Below are 10,139 nucleotides of genomic sequence, written 5' to 3'. Positions count from 1 at the left end.
AGGTGATGACACCTGAGCTAGAATGATTGTTGCATGAATGGGGAAAATTGAATGAGAGATGCTGTGAGAATAGAATCAGTAAAGTTTGAACCCTCATTGGATAAGGTTGGTAATAATGAGTTAGCATTTATTGACTACTTTGAGCTTTGCAAGAAAGATTTACATGCTATCTGATTGGATTCTCACAACTATTAGATGTTAGGAAGATACTATTAATTCTATCTATTTTGTAAATGAGGAAACCGAGGCTGAGAGACTTGTTATATTTTCCTAGACTGCATACTTGTTTCAAAGATACAGTGCTTTGTGGGTAAGGGAATAGTCAGGAAAAAATTATAGTTTGACAACCTGTCCAAGCCATTTCAATGTTCCTATAAGGGCTTTAATAGTGAGGTGTTGCCACATGACATTTGAGGCTATCACTGTCTATGAAAGACTAGTTAGAAGTTAGCAAGAAAATTCTGTGAGAGCTTGACATAAAGGCATTGATGACGTTTTTAGCAAATAGCCCTCATCCCACCCCAACCCATTCTCATAATCACTGCCTTGGTTAGTAAGAGGTTAAAGGGAATTTCTGAATCCCATTCTATTATTTTCTGATCTTCAGCTATGGAGAAGCAGCTTGGAAAACTGACTTCATCCTACCATTCACTTTAATGCCTCAAGAGACTTCCCCTCTGCCACACAGTACCATAGTTGCTCCTACATTTCAGCTGACTGTAGATCGCTTCTCTGAGTTGCCAAGTCTCCTCTGCTATATCATAGATGGCCTCTGAAATGGAATGGTAGGGAGCCATAATATTCTTTTGAATCTCTGCAGCCTGGGAAGAACATGGTCTTCCTGGCAATTTCTCTGTTTTAAGATGGTTTGAAGCTGATGACCCCCTCTTTAAAAATTTTGAGGAAGGCATCAATTTTTTTTAGGACCAAATTGGCACTTCCCAGACGGGGTGCTGAGTTTTCCTCTATACTGGTGCTTCCCTCACCATGTTGGAAATATTCATTCATTCATTCATTCATTTATTTATTTATTATATGTTTCTTAGGAATTGGGAGTTTTGGGGGTAGAATAGAGAAGAACCTGAGACTACCCTTACCCTAAGACTATTTCTGGGAATTATAAGATTCCTTCAGCAATGGGACTTCAGAGTTTGAGATATTTTTAGGACATCATGCTTTTCCCACCCTCTTCTGCCCATTTTTAGTTGGAGGTTTCCCAGGGTACCCAAGTGTCAACCAGATCTTGATGCTTCCCTTTTTACCAACCCTTCCATTCTTTCTCCTTATAAACGAGAGCTTGAATATACAGTGCTTTACACTAGAGATGTGCTCAAGAAATCTCTGTATATGGAGACAACATTAAAGCTATATCAGGCCAAAAAATAGCAAAAAACATATATTATGTTTTTACTATATGCCAGGTAAAGGGTAGTATGCTAAACTTTAAAGATACAAATACAAAAGTAACACAAAGGTCCTGCCTTCAAAGAGTTTACATTTAAATAATGGAAAACAACATATTTAAGGGGTAGCTAGTTGATGCAATGGATAGGGTTCTGGAGTCAGGAAAATCCATCTTCCCGAGTTCAAATCTGGCATGTGACACTTAACTGTGTGACCTTGGGTAAGTCGTTTAACCCTGTTTGCACATTTACTCATCTGCAAAATGATCTGGAGAAGGATGTGGCACTCCAGTATCTTTAGCAAGAAAACTTCAGATGGGATCATGAAGAGCTAGAGATGACTGAACAACAATAAAAAAGCTGAGAAAGGGTAAAATCAGAACTATGTTGAGTAAAGCCATGAGGCATGCATTTTTGGAGGTACCCTTTCCAGAAACTATGGCAATCTTGATTAGATTACTCTTGCAACAATAAGAAGTACAAAAAAGGAAGAGGGATAAGGGAAGGGGGATAGGTGTGTACATATATGTTAGTTTGGTAGGAAGATGATGGGGTCAAGAATCTGGAAGTAGCTAAATGCAATGAGCTCCAATCCTTCAGCATGGCCCAAGGATGGTGCTGGAAGAGTTAGTAGGGAGTGAGAAAGGGGACAAGGGTAGCCAGTTAAGGAATGGAAGTCTAGGTGGCAGGATCAGGAGATAGTCTAATCAAGTAGTTGATAAGATGTAGAAAGGGATGATATTCAGGGGAATCAAGATGATGGACCTATGAATGATCAAACTTGCCAGGTAAAAGATAGCAAATTCTGGTCATTTCTTTGAGGGAGTGCCTAAGCACTGACAAAAATCAATAATAAAGAAAGGTATGCCATGAAAAGATGCCTGATTTACCTTTCAGTTTCTTGTTTAGCCAAACAAACCCAATTCATGGATTTACTGAGTGACATGAAACATTTGCAGACCTAATCATCTGACACTGAGCCCCTCTGGAGGCTTTCTAGAATGACAGAACCTCCTAGAGGATGAGTTTTCAGTGCATAGTCATAGAAAATCTAACATCACTTCCTCAGCATGGATTGACATTTCAGGGAGATGATACTTATACAAAAATATCTCTAGTAGGTCTTTGTGTGGTGGCAAGGAACTGGAAAATGAAGGGGTATCCATCAGTTGGGGAATGGCTGAACAAGTTGTGCTGAAAATTTGTAATGGAATAACCTTGTGCCATAAGAAGTGACAAACAAGACAACCTCTTCCCCAACTCCCCCCCCCCTGAAAAAAACAAAACATAACTGGACTTAAATGAAGAGATGAAGAGGGAGGTGAGCAGACCATTGTACACAGAGACAAAAATAACACAGGATGATCAATGTGATTGACTTAGTATCAACAAAGCAAAGATCAGGACAACCCCAAAATCCTCCTGATGAAAATCCCTAACCACTGTAAAAGAAAGAACTGATGAGGTCTGAATGCAAATTGAAACAGACCATTCTACACTTTTTTCTTCAATGAATTATTCTCTAGTGTAAGCAATATGTGTCTTTTTCACAATTTGATAAACATGGAAATATATATGATATGATGATGTATAGACATCCTATATCATATTATTTAAAACCTTGAGGAGGTGAGAGGAGCAAGAGGGAGGGAGAGAACATAGAATGCAGAATGTCAGAAAGTGATTATTAAAAAATTTAATGACATGAAATCTGAAAAAAAATACCTTAAAATTGGAAAAGGTTTCACTATTTGGCTGTGATCACTACTTAGAAAACATCAGAGATGTGATTAAAAGTCAAGTTTCCCTGATCACAAACTCAATGTACCTCCTACCACAAGTTGGAGGTAATAGGATTAGAAACTATCAAAAAGAAAGAAAAATATCCTAAAAATTAGATCTATAAAAATACAAAATTGACTACCTCAGGAGGTAGTGAGTTTCTCATAATTATGGTTCTTCAAGCAGAGAATGGATGACCACTTGTCAGAGATATTGTAGAAAGGGCTATTTCCCATTAAGGGAAGACAGGCTTAGATGACTTTGGAGATATCTTCTAAGCCCATTATCTTGTATCTTCCCAAGTTGACAAGAATTGTTTCCTCTACAACTTGTATATTCTGCACAGTATACACTGCATTATAGGGGGGGGAAAGAGTTTTAGTTTTAGTTCCCAGAATACCTATTCTGACCTAAGACATAATGGAGGAGGGTTTCATGAAGCCTGCCACAGTTCTATGTTAAGGACTTTGGATATTAATAAGAATAAGTTATTTATGTCGCACTAAAGATGAAGCATAAAACACGGGGGTCCTCAATTACATGGTATATAATGTCAGAAAAAAATAATTTTATATAACCTGTAGAAATACTAGATTCTCATTTCAGTTTTTAAGGTTGTTTGAAGATGTCTCCTGGGGCACAGTGCATCAAGTTCCTGGTTACATTCTGCACCAGGAGGTCAGCAGAGCATCTACTGCTTTGGAGAGAGTGAGTAGGGGCAGATATTTGTACTAGGGTATTTCTAAAGATCAAATAGAATGAAGTATAAAAACTTTGGCAAACTTTAATGGCACTAAATTTTAAGACATCATTTATTACTCTTATTATCATAATGTTGATGGCTACTTCAAATTCATACCCTCTTTAATCTTTTCTTTGGTTTCTCTACAGTTCCTCTCTTAAGTGAAAAATGGATTGATATATTTTTCAAGCTTGAAGGAGCATTAATAATCATCCATACTTTGCTTCAGTTTCATGAGAGAGGAAATAAAGGTGATGGGGAACATATTTCCCCACTATCACTCAGTGAGATAGTACTCAACACCTCCTGACCTTGAGATTGGGTTACTTCATATCTCATCGAGATTTTATCCCCATGATTTTTTTCTAGTATAGGAATTATGTGGTTTCTTTCAAAACATGAACCCAGAAAAATGCATTGTAGAAAAACACATGTACCACCTATATCTCAGTAACTGCTATCTTGGGGAAGGGGGCAGGCTGGAAGGGAGGAAGAGATCATGGATTGCAAAACATCAGAAAACAATTATTAAAATTGTATCAACATGTAATCTGCAAAATAATATAAAAATTTCATGCACAGTACATTGTTTGGTGCATATGTTTTATAAATAACAGTGATTATTATTTTGTGACATGAACACCATTAAAGGTTTTTTGTTCTTTTTTTTTTTTTGCAAAGGGGCCTTTGATTTGGTTTCTTTCTTGGGGCAGAAGAGAAAGAAAGAGAGAGAGAAAGAGAGAAAGGAAGGAAGGAAGGAAGGAAGGAAGGAAGGAAGGAAGGAAGGAAGGAAGGAAGGAAGGAAGGAAGGAAGGAAGGAAGGAAGGAAGGAAGGAAGGAAGGAAGGAAGGAAGGAAGGAAGGAAGGAAGGAAGGAAGGAAGGAAGGAAGGAAGGAAGGAAGGAAGGAAGGAAGGAAGGAAGGAGGGAGGGAGGGAGGGAGGGAGGGAGGGAGGGAGGGAGGAAGGGAGGGAGGGAGGGAGGGAGGGAGGGAGGGAGGAAGGGAGGAAGGAAGGAAGGGAGGAAGGAAGGAAGGAAGGAAGGAAGGAAGGAAGGAAGGAAGGAAGGAAGGAAGGAAGGAAGGAAGGAAGGAAGGAAGGAAGGAAGGAAGGAGGGAGGGAGGGAGGGAGGGAGGGAGGGAGGAAGGGAGGGAGGGAGGGAGGAAGGAAGGAAGGAAGGAAGGAAGGAAGGGAGGGGAGGGAGGGAGGGAGGGAGGGAGGGAGGGAGGGAGGGAGGCAGGGAGGGAGGCAGGGAGGGAGGCAGGGAGGGAGGCAGGGAGGGAGGCAGGGAGGAAAAAAGGAAGAAGGAAGGAAGGAAGGAAGGAAGGAAGGAAGGAAGGAAGGAAGGAAGGAAGGGAGGAAGAGAGGGAGGGAGGGAGGGAAGAAGGGGGAGAGAGAGAGAGGGAGAGAGAGAGAGGAAGGAAGGAAGGAAGGAAGGAAGGAAGGAAGGAAGGAAGGAGAAAGAGTGAGAAAGAAAGAAGGAAATGAAGAAGGAAAGAAGGAAAGATTTGAAAATGATTCCATTCTCTAGGTTCATTTACTCCCAAGAATGGCAGGCTGTAAGCTGTGATCCTGACTGACATTTTTCCAGGGACCACCAGAACAGAATTCAGCCCTTATAATGTGATTGTTATTGGCAGGACTTATCCACAGAAGACTCTTGGGGTGAAATGTACCAGCCTGACAATGCTAGTGAGCATCACTCTGACAACTGGACACTCTGGGCTGAGTCTGTATGAAAAGAGCTGAAGGGCAATAGATAACAAGGCCATCTTGTGGATCTCTTGTACCTGAGGCAGGAGAAAAAAAAATTAAAGCAAACTTTGGGGATGCGTGTGATTCTTGATTCCTCAAGCAGCAATGGGCACTGTTACATCTATGGTCTGGATTAATCACATTCAAACTTCCTCGTGTAAACTTTTTCAGAAGTTGTTCTAGACATATTCTATATCACAGCCTGGATTTTCTAGGATCTAGAGTATGCAGGCTTAAAAGATATTAAAAACTGATTACAGATATTAATAAACAATGAAAAATCCTAGAGTTATTAAATTGAAAGCAGCATGAGTTAGAGGTGGCTAGGTGGATTAGTTGATTGAGACATGAACCTAGAGATGGGATGTCCTAAGTTCAAATCTGGCCTGTGATATTTCCTAGCTGAGTGACCCTGGGCAAGTCACTTAACCCCCCATTGACTAGCCCTTACCACTCTTTTGCATTATAACTAATACACAATATTGATCTGAAGATGGAAGATAAGAATTTAAGAAAAAAGAAAGCATAAGTTTCTTGGTTGCCTCTTTTAATAATAATCAATATAGCTAATATATCTATATAGTATTTTAAGGTTTATAAGGTAATTTACATATATATACATACATATATACATATATATATATATATATATATATATATATAGTGTGTGTGTGTGTTTGTGTGTGTGTGTGTGTTGGTAAACAGAGAACCAGTCCTGAAGTCAGGAAGATCTAAGTTGAAATTCAGCCACAAACTCTTACTAGCTATGTAGAATTGGGCAAGTCACCAACCCTATTTGCTTTAGTTCTCCACAAATAATTGTATAAAATTTCCTTTCTTGAAGAGAAAATGGCAAGTCACTCCAGTATCTTTGCCAAGAAAATGACATGGACAAAAGTCTATGAATTCACACAGATTTGGACAAAACTGAAAGACTGAATAAAATATATAATTTATTTGCACTGGGCTTTTAGTATATATATTATGTGTAAAATTATATGTAATTAATATATATACATGTATATATAGACACATATTTAAAATACACACACACACATGTACTTGAGCCTCAAAAAACCTTGTGGGATTTTTTCCTGATTTTTTTTCTGATTTTATACATAAGAATATTGAGGCTAGAAAATACTAAATGACTTTCCCAGGGTCATATAAGTAGTGAAAATCAGAGACTATATTTGAATTCCGGTTTTCCTAGCTTCAAGAATATTATTCTCCCTGCCTCTTCCTTGTCTTTATTGTACAAATGAAGAAATAGAGGCCACAAAGGAAAATGTCATCCCTTTAATTAACTAGAAATAGAAAGAAGTCCTATCTCTTGGCTCTAATATAAAGCTCTAATAATATACTACCTACTAAAATAATAATGATTATGATAATAATATTTCTATAGAACCCTAGTTTTTCTCTCCAAAAGGAGTGTTCAAATATTTTTATTTGATCTAATTGAGATAAACCTGATAGTTTTTCACCAAAGTGCCTAGATTTGAGAATACTTTAGAAACCATCTTGGTGAACTGAAAAGTTCAGATAAGTAATAGAGTTGGGATTCAAAATTGTGTCTTCTGGTTCCAAATTCACCAACCCTCCCTAATTTAATATTATATTTCCTATAGCATATTTGCTAGATAAATACAGAGAGATGGACGGACAGATAGATAGATAGATAGATAGATAGATAGATAGATAGATAGATAGATAGATAGATAGATAGATAGATAGATATAGATAGATAGTTAGATGAATGGATGGATCGCTTTCATGCTTACACACACAGGAAAAAATAAACAGAAAGAGAAGATTTGGAGTGAGGAATTTGGTTCAGATTCTAGCTCCTCCACTATAATAAGGGTAACTTCCTACAAATCATTTATTCTTTATTGACTGAAGCTCACAGATTCCTCATTTCTCAAAGAAGTTTGAATTAGATGGCCTTTGGGATTCCTTCTTGCTCTAAATATATGATTTTCTAACATAGGTCCTACAGGTCCTCTGATTCCAAATCCAGCACCCTGTCCCTATAACTACCAAAAGGTGCAGGCCAGTAAATATTTAATTCTTTCCTTTAGCCCCCCATATCAAACAAGTCAACAAACAAAGTGATATATACATATGTATGTATGATGTAATATATACCTATATTATGTAATATATACATGTATAGACTTTTAAATTCATTTGAATTATTATTTTCTTAAGTTTAGACAATCAACAAAACAAAAATAATTCTGATTTATAGGTTTTGATTAGTCCAACATTAAAAATTTTCACACTGAAAATTTAATTGTCGAGTCAAGGTTCTAAACATTTTCTATCACATTTCTACTTTCCAGCCTCCTTGGCAACCTTTCCCACTTAACTACTTTTCCCTATTATATTTTGTCACATGACTCCACTTGACTTCCCAGAAATAACACTCTATAATACTCATCATTAGACTGCAGGTCAACCGCCTCCCTTAGAAATATGGTGCCACAGAAACAGGGGTCTGTAGAAAAAGAAATGGATTTAAGTCCAAAGCTCTATCACTTCAATGGTTTCATCCGTTTTCTACAAAAGAGCTCCTTTAGAGCAGGAAAGGTCTTCTTTTGTGACTGCATCTAAACGCTGAGCATTAAGCTTTGCACCCATTTTTTTTTCCATCATCGTTTATAGGAAGGAGTACAGGTTCTAGAATCCATGGTCTTCAGCTGAAATATCATCTCTGGTGAATACCACCTATAGGACCTTGGGCAAATCATATCATCTTCCTGGACCTCAGTTTCCTTATCTGTTAAATAAAGAGGTTGAACTATATGAATTTTTCCAGCGCTATCTATGATGCTATCCATAAATCTTATTAAATTGTTTTGTTTGTTATTATCTAAATCATTTGTCTTTCTTTCTAGATCTTGATTTCCTTTCCTATGAAACAGGGATTTTCAGAACTAAATGACTTTTTCTTCAACATCTACTCAGCTTTGAGTGAAAGATATTCCAAAGGGAATGAAAGATTTTTGACATCTTTCTTTTTTCTCAATGCTTTCCTCTCCAAAAAAATCTCTCCCTCTCCTCAACCCAAGAGAATAATCTTACTATAATACAAAGAACAAAAATGAGAAGGAAAAATATCAGTTCAGGAAAACATATACACAAATTAACCAAGTATTATAGTATATGCTAAATTCCACTTTAATAGTTCCTACACATTCTCCAGAAAAAGAAAGGAATATTTTCTTATTTTTCCCCTTTGGAAACAAGTATAATAATTAAAATTAATAAATGCATGTTATATTATTATTATTTGTTCCATTAGCATTTTTAGTCATTATATTCTCTATATATACACACATTAATATTTAATACATATGCACAAACAAGTGTGTGTGTATTTTCATCTTTTTTTTAAATTTTTAAAATTTTATAATATTTTATTTGATCATTTCCAAGCATTATTCATTAAAGACAAAGATCATTTTCTTTTCCTCCCCCCCTAACCCCCATAGCCGACGCGTAAATCCACTGGGTATCGCATGTGTTCTTGATTCGAACCCATTGCCATGTTGTTAATATTTGCATTAGAGTGTTTGTTTAGAGCCTATCCTCTGTCATGTCCCCTCAACCGCTGTAGTCAGGCAGTTGCTTTTCCTCGGTGTTTTTACTCCCACAGTTTATCCTCTGCTTGTGGATAGTGTCTTTTCTCCTAGATCCCTGCAAATTGTTCAGGGACATTACACCGCCCCTAATGGAGAAGTCCATTACGTTCCATTATACCACAGTGTATCAGTCTCTGTGTACAATATTCTCCTGGTTCTGCTCCTCCCGCTCTGCATCACTTCCTAGAGGTTGTTCCATTCTCCATGGAATTCCTCCACTTTATTATTCCTTTGAGCACAATAGTATTCCATCACCAACATATACCACAATTGGTTTAGCCATTCCCCAATTGATGGGCATCCCTTCGTTTTCCAATTTTTGGCCACCACAAAGAGCGCAGCTATGAATATTTTTGTACAAGTCTTTGTGTCCATTATCTCTTTGGGGTACAGACCCAGCAGTGCTATGGTTGGATCAAAGGGTAGATATTATTTTATCACCTTTGGGCATAGTTCCAAATTGCCCTCCAGAATGGTTGGATCAGTTCACAACTCCACCAGCAATGAATTAATGTCCCTGCTTTGCCACATTCCCTCCAGCATTCATTACTTTCCTCTGCTGTCATGTTAGCCAATCTGCTAGGTGTGAGGTGATACCTGAGTTGTTTTGATTTGCATCTCTCTGATTATGAGAGATTTAGAACACTTCTTCGTGTGCTTATTAATAGTTTTGATTTCTTTATCTGAGAACTGCCTATCCATGTCCCTTGCCCATTTATCAATTGGAGAATGGCTTGATTTTTTGTAAAATTGATTTAGCTCTTTATAAATTTGAGTAATTAAACCTTTGTCAGAGGTTTCTATGAAGAT

This window comes from Monodelphis domestica, chromosome 6 (genome assembly GCF_027887165.1).
Source record: "Monodelphis domestica isolate mMonDom1 chromosome 6, mMonDom1.pri, whole genome shotgun sequence".
Taxonomy (NCBI): Eukaryota; Metazoa; Chordata; class Mammalia; order Didelphimorphia; family Didelphidae; genus Monodelphis; species Monodelphis domestica.
Note: the sequence above shows the minus strand (reverse complement) of the source record.